The sequence below is a fragment of the Harpia harpyja genome, chromosome 8 (genome assembly GCF_026419915.1).
Source record: "Harpia harpyja isolate bHarHar1 chromosome 8, bHarHar1 primary haplotype, whole genome shotgun sequence".
NCBI lineage: Eukaryota > Metazoa > Chordata > Aves > Accipitriformes > Accipitridae > Harpia > Harpia harpyja.
This window is the reverse complement of record NC_068947.1, coordinates 30,020,040-30,033,324: the sequence shown is the minus strand read 5'-3', so window position 1 is coordinate 30,033,324 and position 13,285 is coordinate 30,020,040. Positions and strand designations below refer to the sequence as shown.

General features: G+C 41.2%; 1 protein-coding gene across 9 annotated transcripts in view; it reads right to left on the bottom strand.

The window, feature by feature from the left end:
• The window catches only part of NRIP1 (nuclear receptor interacting protein 1), a 79,304-nt gene that overhangs the window by 29,273 nt on the left and 36,746 nt on the right, over positions 1–13,285 (bottom strand). For 2 of the 9 annotated variants that reach the window (XM_052795250.1, XM_052795252.1), the window contains exon 1: positions 3,781–4,177. The exons of the other annotated variants lie outside the window; for them this stretch is intronic. The gene's annotated coding sequence lies outside the window, so the exon portion shown is untranslated. Of the gene's footprint in view, positions 1–3,780; positions 4,178–13,285 lie in introns of those variants that run through there. 9 annotated transcript variants of the gene reach the window in all.

The following is a 13,285-nucleotide window of genomic DNA, read 5'->3' as shown; positions in this document are numbered from 1 at the left end:
CTAGAACAGAGTGTGCATTCATCCATATGTACACCAGTGTATAAACAAAACTCCAGCAGTCCACACTAGAAGCAGACCTATGAAGGAAAGGTGACGAAGCTGCAGTAGCAAGTGAATCCAGACAGGCAGCTTTTGTGTGTGCTGAACTGCTCCGTGGTGCCCAGGCTCTGGAACCCTGAATTACACCAAGCCTGACTGAGCATCCTCTGCAAGTCACACCAGTAACTAGAATTAAGCCTGCAGAAAGAAGTTTGCCTCCCATTTAAACAGAGCCAAAAAGCAGAGGAAGAATATTCATCCCATAACAATCAATATTAACATTTTTCCTGATGAGTTCTCATAAACTCAAATTTCAGCTTCAGAAGATGGAAGCTTCCAAATTGACCAAATCCACTAAACTTAGTTCCTATACTTACTCCTTTGTAGAACCTGCAGATACCTGCCACACGTGCTCTTTGCCAGAGTGAGAGAAAATAGATCAAGTGGCTGCCACTGGCTTTACAAAACATGTAAATTTGGGAGGACGGGAAGTATCCCAAACCTTGTAACTGCTAATAGTCAGTGCCACCTATGGCTGATGTTGCAGAAGCAGAGATGCAAACAAAAAAAGGCATTTGGAACTTTTAACAATCCCCAGGTTTTTCATATGGCTTCAGGAGAATAGATTAGATAAAGAAGATTAATAATATTGTCTACTCTAAATCATTTACCATCATTACAAAAGGCAACCATGCTAGTACCAAAACCAGGTCCCAATTCTTTCTGTGATTTTACAATGAGAACATCTTAAAAACACACAAAACTTCTAAGTGCAGCATTCTACTTTCTTATCTTACCACACTCACCGCCTCAAGTAAGACTGATCACGATTTTCTTAACAGCTCGATTTCAATCATTCAATCCGACTCTGCTTCTGCAGATGCTTTGTCCAGTGGTCAGGAAAAAGACGCCAGAGCTTATTTCATCAGGCCTTGTAAAATCCTCACCCATCACCCCAACGGAGCATCAGCAACACTTTTAATTTTCAGGGGAAGTTAACCAACACAATAGATAAAATAATTCCCTCCAGAGGTTTTGCAGCAGTCTCAGTTCAGTGCACAAGGCCATTAATTACACAACTGCCTTTAGCATTAGCAGGAATCTGGTAGCTACAGCACTGGTTGAGTTAAGGCTGCCTTCAGTATCTGCACAGAAAATCTATTTACTTAGAGAAGTTATGCAACACCTCAACTTCCTCTTTTCTTTACTATGGTAAAACATGATAACAGAAGGAAAGGGGGTGGAGATGGGGAACAGGCATTTCACAATCTCAAGCAGGGCACAGCTACCTTTCAAAAACACACCTAAACTGGAATTTGCCTCTAAAATCAGCCTAAATTGATGATACGCTCAAGCACCAACTCTTACTTAAAACTTTACTAAATATTTCCAGAGGAAAGGCGGTGTTACACAGCTAACCAACGCTGGAATAAACGGGATGCCTCCAATGTACAGTAAGAATGTTGTTTAAAATCTGATTAAGTTTATTTGGTTGGGTTTTTTTGGTTTTCTTGTTTAGGTTCTACCCACCCACCCCACCCCCCCAAATATAGCAGTCTATTCCAGGCCAAGCTGCATTCCAAAATTCTCATCAAGATTTTAGTGTTACCAGGCATGTTCATTCAGTAAAGTTGGCAGTAAAAGTTTTAATTGTGCAAACATCCTTCTACTTTCCATTTAAAAAAATCCAGGAAAATCACATGCTACCCAAGCTGATATATTCCATGGCCCTAGGAAAACTGAGACATCAAACCCCACATACTCATCAGTACTCTTTTAACTGTGATCTAACAAATCTACCTCATATCTCTATCAATACACTAATAATTGATTAAAAAAAAAAAACCACCAAAACAAAACAAAAACCCCACAACTCCCAGAACTGGCTCTACTCAACAGAGGAATTAGAAAAAGTCTCAAAGCAGTCATAGCAATCTTGACTGGTAAAATGTTTTCAAGGACTTGGATTTAATCACATGTCATTTTCTTTTCCACTAATCATTTATTTAAAGTCATAGGTGGAATTATTTATGAACAAAAATTAATTGCATTGAAATGCAGAATTGCCCCATATTTACCTAACACCTTCTTCAGAACTGAACTGCCTGCCACTAACTGGTTAAAATCTACAAAAAAGTCAATTCAGAATTTAAGGTAAGATTGAACCATTTCTGCAGTATTACTGCAATTAACTTCTTCTTGTTACATATGGTCAAGTACCTTAATCTTGCGATCTGCTGTGTAAATGGTGCAACTGTTTTTACTGACTTTTGCTATCACTACAACATGTGTTTAGACTTCCAAAAAAATCCAGGGGGAAGAATAGCTCACTCACAGAATATTTGCTTTGAATAAATAAGTTTTGACTAATTAGTTGTAATTAAAGTCGTCATTATTTGAGTACAAACAATCACATCACAGAGCTTCCCTATCCAGGGTTCTTCAAATTTTCTTAGCTGTCAAAGGATCTTGAAGATCGACGACTTGCATGCATAAGGCTGTATTCACACTCTTTGCAGGTATAAAAATGTAAGCTCAAGGGTACACTCATATAAATATACTGCACATCTATAAAGTGTTAATCTTAAGTCGGCAAGGCCATATGACAGAAGTAACTATTATAGTGCATGACTGCTCCTCAGCATACCGTGTTTTCCAAGTCCCTCATTTCCTTAAAGCAACTCATTTACTTGTCACCTACCAGGACAAAGAGTAGAGAGAGGATTTCGCAAATACATCTGTGGCTCGTGCGTGGTGATAACACACCAGGAAAGATGGATTTTCATTTTCTCATCAAGTTATTAGATTAGGTTTACATGCAGATTTAAATGCCCAGGAGGAGTCTGCCACCTGTCCTAAACTTAATTAGTCAGGAATGTCTGCATGACAAGAGCAGATAGTTCAGATGTTCTGGAGTGACCACAAGCAAACATCCAAATAATCACCAACACAACTTCCGTAATGCCAAGACCGAAGCACTAAGCACAGCTCTCTGTGAAACAGCCTGAATTTTATTAATGGAGTGCTTCATACTTCCCAGCAAACACACAACTGACATCAGCTGAGCGTCTATAAAACCAGAGAATCAACTGTGTAAAGTCTGCAACTGAGTTAAGGAAATAAAGAGCACTAGCTTTCTCATTAAAATATGGGTGCATGTTTACACGTTATTTGGGGGGGGGGGGGATGAAGGCTCAAATCCTGTAAGACTTTTCCTCAGCTTTGTTCTTGTTCTGTTTATCGTAGCGGCACATCTAAGATTTTCATATTTTTATACCTCCACTCACATACCACCACCCCCATGTAGGACCAGTGCAGCAGATTAAAAACTAGAAAAAATCCCCACATTTTCATTTAAAGAGGCAAACACATCCACATTGAAGTATATTTCACATTTTAAAGCTAAACCAAAACCCCCTTAAGAGGTTAATTAGGATTTTATCTGTGTACGTATGTCGCAACTACTGAGACAGATGCGAGTAACCGAATATAATACAGAGAATTCAGTTATCCATCTCCTTACGTTGCCATTGGCACATAAAATAAATTTGTCTCATTAGCAGGGGCTACTTAGTTAGTTGTAGTAAACAAAGCTACCGATAATGACAGCCTCACATACTTTTCATTCATTCACGTATTTTTCTTTACTTAGACTTCTAGCATGTACCACAGAAGAGCCGAATGTTAAACATTCCTGGAGTGTCACAATATGTAATACAATAAAACAGATTACAACCATACCTTTCTTTCACAGCAGTGGTGCCAAGCACAGGTACACTGTAGCAATCAATTTGTTCTGCAGACAGTAAGGCTTTCATAGAATACTAATGCAAAATCTCTTTTCTTTCTCCTTCGACTTGACTCCCCAATGCCCGGGTCCCGACCAATACAAGGAGGAGGGCAGAATGTCTTCTGCTGAGATAACCACAACTACTAATCAAGTATACGTGTACAAGGGCACAGGATTAAACCTCCACCAGGCTTGACTCGGGCACTGAGAGCAGCTAAACACATGCACAGCAAGGTCAGAATTAAACACATACACACATACGCACACGCACGCGCATCTACTTGAGTGAACTAATTTATCACACTTTACCACTGACGGCTTTTTACCTCGGGGGAGTAAAATTACATCCTGGTGAACTGACGAGGTTCAGACACAACAGCTTCCAACAACAAATCAGATCTCACAGAAACGGGAACTGTGCTCCTGGGTGAACACTCCTCTCTCGGCTTCACAGGCTGTTTCAAAAACTCAGAGCATGCCATGCGTGTCTACACATGCGTGCATGCGTGTGCACACACGCCATGTGTGCAAGACGCACCATTAGGCATCGGCTAAAACCGAACGATAGCGTTAAAAGTTCAAAACCAGGCAACAACTACCTTTAAGAGAGTTTTTCTTTTTGATTGTATTTATCTTTACCTCTTAACATAATCAATCTATCAAGTCTAATTACTCCAGAAGAAAGCATTTTATTATTGTCTAACATAGCAAATGTCAAACAAGCTGTTCATTTACCTTGAAGTTTATTAGCATAGAAATGCAACATGAAGATGCTCTCAAAATATTGTCACTTGTATTCACAACATTTTCGAAAACCCACTTAGCAGGTTTTTATTGCCTGGCATAGCTGGATACTGTACTAGTTCTTAAAATAGGCAAGGCATTATCTTAACTGTATCACCCTTGAGCTAATACAAGACTTTTTCTTTAACCGTTCAATTTATATTTAACTTTTCTCTTTGGTTCTTTTTATTCACATGCTTCTCCCACATTCCAGTCAGCCACACATATGCGGACACATGTGTTTTCATAAAGGTTCATACACGTGCATTTCCAGTAGGAGTGAAAAGTGAAATACTGGAATCTAAAATCAGGGATTTTTTCCCCCCTCAAGTTCTGCCCTGTCATGCATCCTTCCTGGCATTTTCCTTACAGTACATGCAGATGCACATTTTGCCAAAAACATCGAGATGAACCCTATAAATGTTCATCGGCAGGGTTTTAACAACACTGCTTTTCCACGTGATCAGTATTGAGAAGAAAACACCGTACAAACACTCCCCAAAACAACCCTGAGAATAGTGTTTGGCACTTTACCTAGAATAAATTAGCAAAATATTTTTGAAATATCCGTGGCTTCGCAGAGACACCAGGCAAAAGCAGCATTAATCAGTACTGATGAGTTTGTCCTTGACATACTGACCGTGTCATCGGGCTATTGTCATGTGATATCATGTCATTTCCCCACCTGGCTCATGACCTTGTCCTTTAAATGACCCAAAGCTTCCCTCAAGTAGCAGGAGGCCCCTCCCCGCTGTCTCAGCAAGGTCGAACGGGTCAGCGTGTCCTCATCTATAATCCACCACCATTTGTCAGCAGGGAGGCTGGAGGAGGCAGGCTTGCTACAAGGGGAGAATGCCCAATTAGGCAGCTGTCACACAAAGCATAGGCTGCAAAATTATCCCCTGTCAAAAGAAAGAGCAGCTGCGGGTGCCAATTACAGCAACCTTTCAACCCTTTAGGTACTGGAAACTACACAGAAGTAAATGAAGTACAATTAGTGATAACAAATCGATGAATTAGGACAGTAAATTAGAAATTACTAGCAGGTGAGCTTAGGTCTCCCATAATATTAAGGGCACGGCACACCCCAGGCAAGGGCAGGAATGTACAGATTTCACAGAGCACATTAGTTTTGTCCTATCCATCTCTCTTGTGTGGAGCCTGTTTTCCTCCCTCGTTTTCTTCTCGCAAGCCTTGTCTCAGCCAGATAGCGCAGGGAAAGGAAAAAAAGCAACCCAAACAGGAAAGAAGTTGTAGCGCCTGATCTTCCCTCTTTATCCTGGCAAATGCAGCTTCCTCCTTTCTCACAAGGAGGTCCTCAGAGCCAGCACAATCTCTCTCTAGTAAGCATACTGCATTTCGGCCTGACATTTGACATGTGCTGTGCCTCGTGTTCCAGCGGAACAAGGTTTACCCCAGAAAAAAAACAAACAAAACAACAAGCCATAAACTCTGTAAACTTTATGTCACTTACACTTCAAACACTTAAATCTGAGTTAAGTGCTAGACTTTTGACTACAGGGGGAAGACTTATTTCTCCACATTTCAGTTCTCTGATGCATCATGCGGTGGCATCTCTGAGCACACATATAGCCCTGAATTTGGCAGCAAAGTTTCTATTCAACGCTTTTTTTGCCTTTTTCCCCCCTTGGTGAACAATTTCCAAATGTTTTTTCGCCCTCACTGTTCTCTTAAGCAATCAGCCTGGGAAGTTACTGTGTGCTGGTACCAAAAGGCAGGTCCTACAGACCACAGTAAATCTGGCTCCAGCTCCAGCTCCTCTCCGGTGCGGCAGGTCCTGCAGCTCAGGGGTGAGCACTGCCCACGGGCGCCTTGGCCTGCACACCCCCAAGGCAACCACCACAGAAGGGTGGTCGTCTTACCAGCCCCCAGGCATTTACAGAACAAGGAGTCTAGAAAACAGAACAAGGAAAAAAAACAATAAAAATAGGAGGATAAGATTAAAAGGATGGATAATTAACATACAACCACTCCAAACCATGGTTAAGACAGCTGTACCAATGTCTTTATGTTTAGGTGCTTTGAGTCAAAGAAACAAAATTCAAATTCCAAGATGTCTCCTATAGTTAGTCTTTCCAGCCAGCTCATGGTAATTTCAAACTAAGAGAAGTTGCCATTTACCTTGTTAATTCTCTCCTTTCATTCCCTATTCCCTAATCTCAAATCCACCTTCTTTATATCCTTACGCCTTGCAACCGTGTTGAGTACTGAGGACAGTAGTCCAGATTTCTCCCAGCAGCAGATATGAAATAATACCTGTATACTTGCACTGTAATTTATACATGTAATCACACACCCACATATATTTATGCTAATACATTCACCCAAATACACAATGTGGTAGAAATTAAGTCACTGATCTTCAAGAAGCAATTTCCTATGGCTATCTCTTGATCTCGAGCCAGTGTGGAATATTTCACTCTTAAAAAAAAAAAATCTTGCTTTCATAACTCTGATAAGAGAAAGCATAATACAACCCTAACTATAAATAGATGTAAAAATGTTCATTTAACAGCAGTTGCAATAACGCTCATCAAGTTTGACATTTTCTTTTGAGTAGCATATGGAAACCATAGAGTACTGAAAGAGTTAATGTGTTTAGAATTCAGTTTCCATCATACTTGGGTGACTATCTCTTTAAATAATTTAAATCCTCTCCATCAACTACAAAGCTGTTTTGAAGCCATTTAGCTTTGTTCTTTACATGTGTTCTAATTAAGAAATGACCTTGTCATCACACACACCAGAAATCCTGGATTATTTCCTGCAGCAAAAATCTACGAAGCCAAAAAAAAAAAAAAAAAAAAAGACAGAAAGAAAAAAAAACCCCCCACACACTTCTTCCTTAGTGAGGAACTGAGGAAGTTGTTGGTTGGCTGAATGCTGAAGCAGTTTCACCGCATAATTTTTTGTGTGTGTGTGTGTTGTTGAATGTCACAGGGCGGGTTAGTGTGACCTTGAGCTGCATCAGCAGCACAGCAAGGGTCGAGATGCCTGCAGGCGCCCTTGTACTGGATTTGCAAGACAAAAACCTTCAAACTGGCTGAAGGACATCTTAAATCTCTTCAAAGGTTTTCCGAACTAATCTGGGCTGCTCTTAGCCGGATCTGTGCCAGTGTGAGAGGCAAAATTAAAAACAAGGTCTTTGACAGGATGTTGTCTCCTCTTAACCCTTCTCATGCAGGAGGCAGTGCATCACAGGCGTGCTGAAGGGACACTTTAATAAGACACGGAGAGGAGCACGGTTCCACCAGCAGCATTCTTTCATAACGAAATTATGTAAGCAACCATTTACTAGGAATGGTGCTGCTGTTAATACCGAACACTCAGCCGGCCCTCCGCACAGCCATCCCCGTCCCTCTCCTCCCCCCCAACTCAAACTGTCATTTTTCCAACTGGTGCTGGGGGTTGTGTCAGAGCACTGCAGTGACATACCCCGGCGCTCTGCAGGCTGGCAGGCGGGGGAGAGAGAGGGGTGCTCAGCGCCTCACCGTCCCAGCCCCTCCGTAAATATCAGGGGTGAACGTTATTTTTCCGAGTGAAAGCGGCAGCACCTACCACGACACGTTGTGTGTTAGGGCAAGGCAGGTAAGAGAAGGAGGAGGGTCAGGAACCCGCAGAAGGTTGCTTTGGCAGGCATCAGACATGTTTTATGAGAAGAAATTTTTGAGAAGTGTCCACTCCTCAACCTGTGATTTCCTTCTCAGTCATCCTGAGCCAAGAAGGAAGTAGAGTAGAGGGCATTAATATGTGACAGGCCTACCAAGAGTTTGAGAGCATGACTACGCACTGGGGAAACAAAAATAAATAAATTAATCGCCCAGCCTGCCTGCCTGCTTTTGACTGCTCATCATCTGACGAGCAACACAGAGGCTTTCTAAAAACTTGAGCACGCACAGAGACATAACCTCTAGGAAAGGCCCTGGGAACACATGGTCACTCTGTGAAACCACAAGTTTACCCAATGGATTTGGCAGCATTATTCGAATGCAACTATCAGCACATCGAAGGGATGGACGCTTTCTTCAGAAACAGATTGGCACACAGAACCTCCAACTCCAACTTCAGTAAGAGTTTGCCAACTAGGAGTGGCCTTCTGTATGCTTAGTTAGAAAGTAACATGGATTCCCACATCTGAAAGTGGAGAAAAACCATCACCGCCGCCTCCTCACCTATTCTAGTTCTGGTGTTATTGGTCAGATTGAACTATCAAATTTCTACAGGAAAAAAAAAAAAAAATACAAACAGGTTAAAATAACCTCATCTTAATTGAGAGGAGCCAGCATTGCACTTCAGAACCGTCTTTTACTATTTCTAGGATACCCGCCAGGCAAGTAAGTCTTTGCAGAGAAGAGGAAGAAGGAGCCACTCGTACCAGCAGAGGGTGTTGTGATTCTTCTCTGGCTGAGCACCCAGGGCTTCCTTTCGTCTGCGTTTGTACAGTCATTTTTTAAGTACCATAGTCTACTAGACAGGAACAAAACACATTCAAGTTTACTGAAGAAGGACGCAGCTTTGGCAGTTATGTCACAACTGCTGTAACACCACCCTCTGCCTACCACTACAACAGGTTCACGCCCAACAACCATGGCTCTTCTCGCAAAATGCCCTCCCTGTTAGAAGGCTTTAACAATTTTAAGTGTTGGTTTCCAGTAATGTCAGTGACGGTGCCTTCTGTACCAGCAGACGAGGAACTCGCACCATACACGTGCTTTTCCACAGACCTACCAAGGTTTCCACAGCGTTTGTTACACTTGGACAGAAGGCCAGGGCGTTCCCCAGCGCCTGGATGTCAGAACAACCCCCGCGATGGCTCAGAGCGGTCTCAAGGCTTGCTCTGCCCTGCCGACCCGGCCCGACTCTGCTCCGCGGCCGTAGGGCAGTGGGAGGCTAGAGGCGGCTCAAAACCTCGCACACCGCCTCTGCCACCTCAGGGCCTCTAGCAAATGGAGGTCGAGCAGATCCACGCATGTGGGTTCATTGATCTTTCTGCACAAATGTGTCCTTTTTGTGGCCTTTGAATGACAGGGTGCATATGGGCAGCCAACTGTGGATTAGAAAAAGAGTTTGGTCACTTACCATATTACACAATTATTGCAGTGCTGGGTTCTACACTGTTTCCTAGAAAACGTTCCAGTTTACCCCAGTTACCAGGAAAGGGGATTAGGGGAGATCAGTTTAAGTAGTTCACATGTTACATGTTAGCCTAGCAGAAAATACCAAGAAGTATTTTCACAGTGCGCGCAGCCGATCATGCAACATCCGCGGTTTCTTAAGTTTCTCCAACACGTAACAAAACAAAAATATATTATGGGTTTTCCAAACATCAAGTGTTGTGAAAACCCCCAAAACAAAAACAAAGAACTCGCGTTGCAACATTTGAGCTGAGCGGGATGATTTAATGATGCAACAAAAGCTTTCAAGCCAGGTAGTCATTGCTGCCAAGTATGGGACACATTGTGCAGCCCTGCCAAAAGTAGAAGCCAAAACCCAGAAATACAAATTAGCAGCTTTCTTCCAGGGCCACAACAGTCCAGTGAAAACTTTCCAAATCAGGTTGTCCTAAGAACATCAGAGAGAAGCAGCAAGTACAGTTACTCAGCACCTAGCCACGACTCAAAAGCTACAGCAGCAACCTGCATGCCCATATACCCAAAACACAGCCATCATGACAACATACCACCTGTCAAGTCAGACCGTCATTCATTGCTAACCATCTGATAAAAATGGTCTTTGCGGCTACAATTTCTCATGGCCAGCAAGTGCAGAGAAGGAGGTTGTTTTCTATCTGTGTGGCTCCCTACACAGGCACGCTTGCACAAACACGTGCAAGCCCTATAATGGACGGGACGAGCATTTTACAACCCATCCACGTACAGGTTGTCTGCGCAACCTTAATTCTGCCATGTTCTAACTGCTGATTCTGACTATACACTGTTAACGTTCTTTAAGCATAAGGCAGTTATTTTGTATGCAGTGTACCTCTGCGCAGAAAAAGAAAGGGGACAAAGATGGCAGAATTTAATATAATGCATTCTTTTCCCACCTGGACCCCATTATTAAATGAAACCATTATCTGCCAAAGCAAAGATGCTATTGACAAAAACATTCTCTTGGGAGCAAACGCAGATACTCCCATTGGTACCGGTATTAACAAGTAACAGTTGAAAAATTGTCCTGAGACTATGTCACCCAACATTGCTGACCTAACTTCCCAGCAGCAGTGAAAGCAGCCCTTGGTCTAGCACTGCACATGAAAATTTTCTGGAGACAAAAGTTGTAAATTATGATTCTCGTTATTTTATGTTCTGTTACACTGTTTATGAGATAGCTATACTGTAAAGCAATTACAATTTTTTTTTAAGTGCAAATTAGGTAAAGGGGGGCTACTTATGCAACTTGACTAAATGGAAAATTTGATAAATTGTTCTTTATAGTACTAATATCCTAGTAATACTAATATAGTAAAAACAAGTGTGCTTGCATGAAACGTATCACCAGATACAAATTTAGTACTGAAATAACAGATAAAACATTAGCACAGATAAATCTTAGAATGGTTATAAAGAAAAAGAAAAACATAGCTGAAAAATGAAGATGAATACTATTATGAAGTGTTAGGGGCATCTACTTACTTGTCTATATGAATTCTACGCATCTTAACTAAAGTCACGGAAATTAGATGTAAAGAAGCAAAGGTAGAGAAGCCTTATTATTAGCGTATTAGTTTCAAGTTTACTTAATATAGCTAGCATTCTTATACTAGTATACTAGTATAACCAATACACTAGTTATGGTAGTATGTAACTATTGCTTAAGACTAACAGTTAAGGGCAGGAAGTCCTGAACAATGTAGATTGAAGTGATCAAATACAGCTATTCTTTCCATATCCACAGGGGGAAAAAAAGTCTTAATAGATTATTAGTGTTTATATGGTTACAAGGGAAATAACCTTATCCTACTGAGATCTCAATTAATACTCAGGCATTTTCTGCACCTTGCTAGTAAAACGAGACATTTAATTTAGGTCTCCCAACAACTCTCAAACACTCACAGCAACGATTTTCTGCAGTTGTTTTGCCAAAAGCAGTAACTTCCAAACCTGGGGACACCTCTCCTCAAGGTGCATCTCAAAAAAAGCGAGGCTGACTGCTTGCACAGAAAGCACTACTCAATTTGGGGCGTTCATTTCCTGCTTCAGACATCTCAGATACCCATCTAAGGACAGTATCAACATTTCATATTACATACACTCATGAATATGGTTTATTCTACTATTTAACTTCTGTCCCGATCCAGATTACATGAGCATTCACAGAAGAATAAGGACCGTAACCATGTTTAAGTTTGTGTTTTGCTGAATCAGAGCCCTGAACCTTAATGCAGGTTTTTCTCATTGCTGTGCCAGTTTATTTTATATAGTACAAAGCCACCAACAACCTTTGAGTTCTTCTGCTCAAGGTCATTTTTAACATTCACAAGCACAGCTTTTTGGTTGTCTGCAGAGCACAGAATTTTTAAGTGCACTTCAGAGCAAAGTGATGTCTGGAAACATCTTTAAATGGTGAAAAGACATCCTTTAAAGTTGCCTTAATCAGTTGTCTGTTAGTAATTCTACTTGGCTACCTTTATTACCATAGGCTCTAATTTAGCCTTCAATCTCTGCAGCCACCCATATCTGGGAGGTATAAACATGATGTAAAAATCAGTTTCAACTCCTGCAATCTCCAAGTCTAAGCTACACCTCCCATTCTTAGCCTTTGAAGGCATCCAGTATAGAACCAGGTCCTTGAGCTCCTTCCCCTGCTCTGCCAAACACAAGCTTTTCTACATTTGCCCTTAAAAAGGGGGTGGGGAGCCACCTACATTAAACAATAATTTGCAATATAAAAAAAACACAAAAAACAAAACCCACAAGTTTGTTTTATAAAGTTAAAGAAGATTCCCTATTCCCCAGTCCTCTTCTTTCATCACCCCAAACAACCTCCTTAGGCTTCTGTATCACTTCTTCCTTCTTATAATTAAGGATGTGGGACTGATGGGGGAAAGCAAGCACATATTTTACACTTTTGATTTGCTGTATTAACTATTATTAATATTTTGTGAACACCTGATTGCTAAAGAAATATCACAAGCCTGGGGGGAAGAAAAAAACCCCAACACATTGTGTTTTGTTTTTTTTGACAAATAGATGGGTCTCTGTATTATCACAGAAACATTGCATTGCCAATACTCACCTTCAAATACTCTTGTTTAAATACTCTTCTATTGTCTTTGGAAATCTCAGATATCATTACAAAGCAAGAAGCAGCATACTGATTACAGAAAATATAGCTTGTTACAAAAAGTGAAAAACTAAAAGTGTCTGGCAGGCAGCCATCTTTCATATACATGCACCTTATTTCCACATGTGTGTCTATGTTAGACATGTATACTTCATCCTGGTACCCCAGGCCATTTTGAGAGGCAAGTAAGAAGCTGACAACCAGATAAGCCCAACAGAAGAATTAATTACACTTGAACAGTTCCAGCAAGGATCACACTGTAATACTGTTGCCATGTGTCCAACAAAATCACTGAAGCCAACAGTAGTCAGCAGTGATTCCTGGTTATCAAGTATATTTGGGTACTCCGTTGCCAAGTGCATTTCC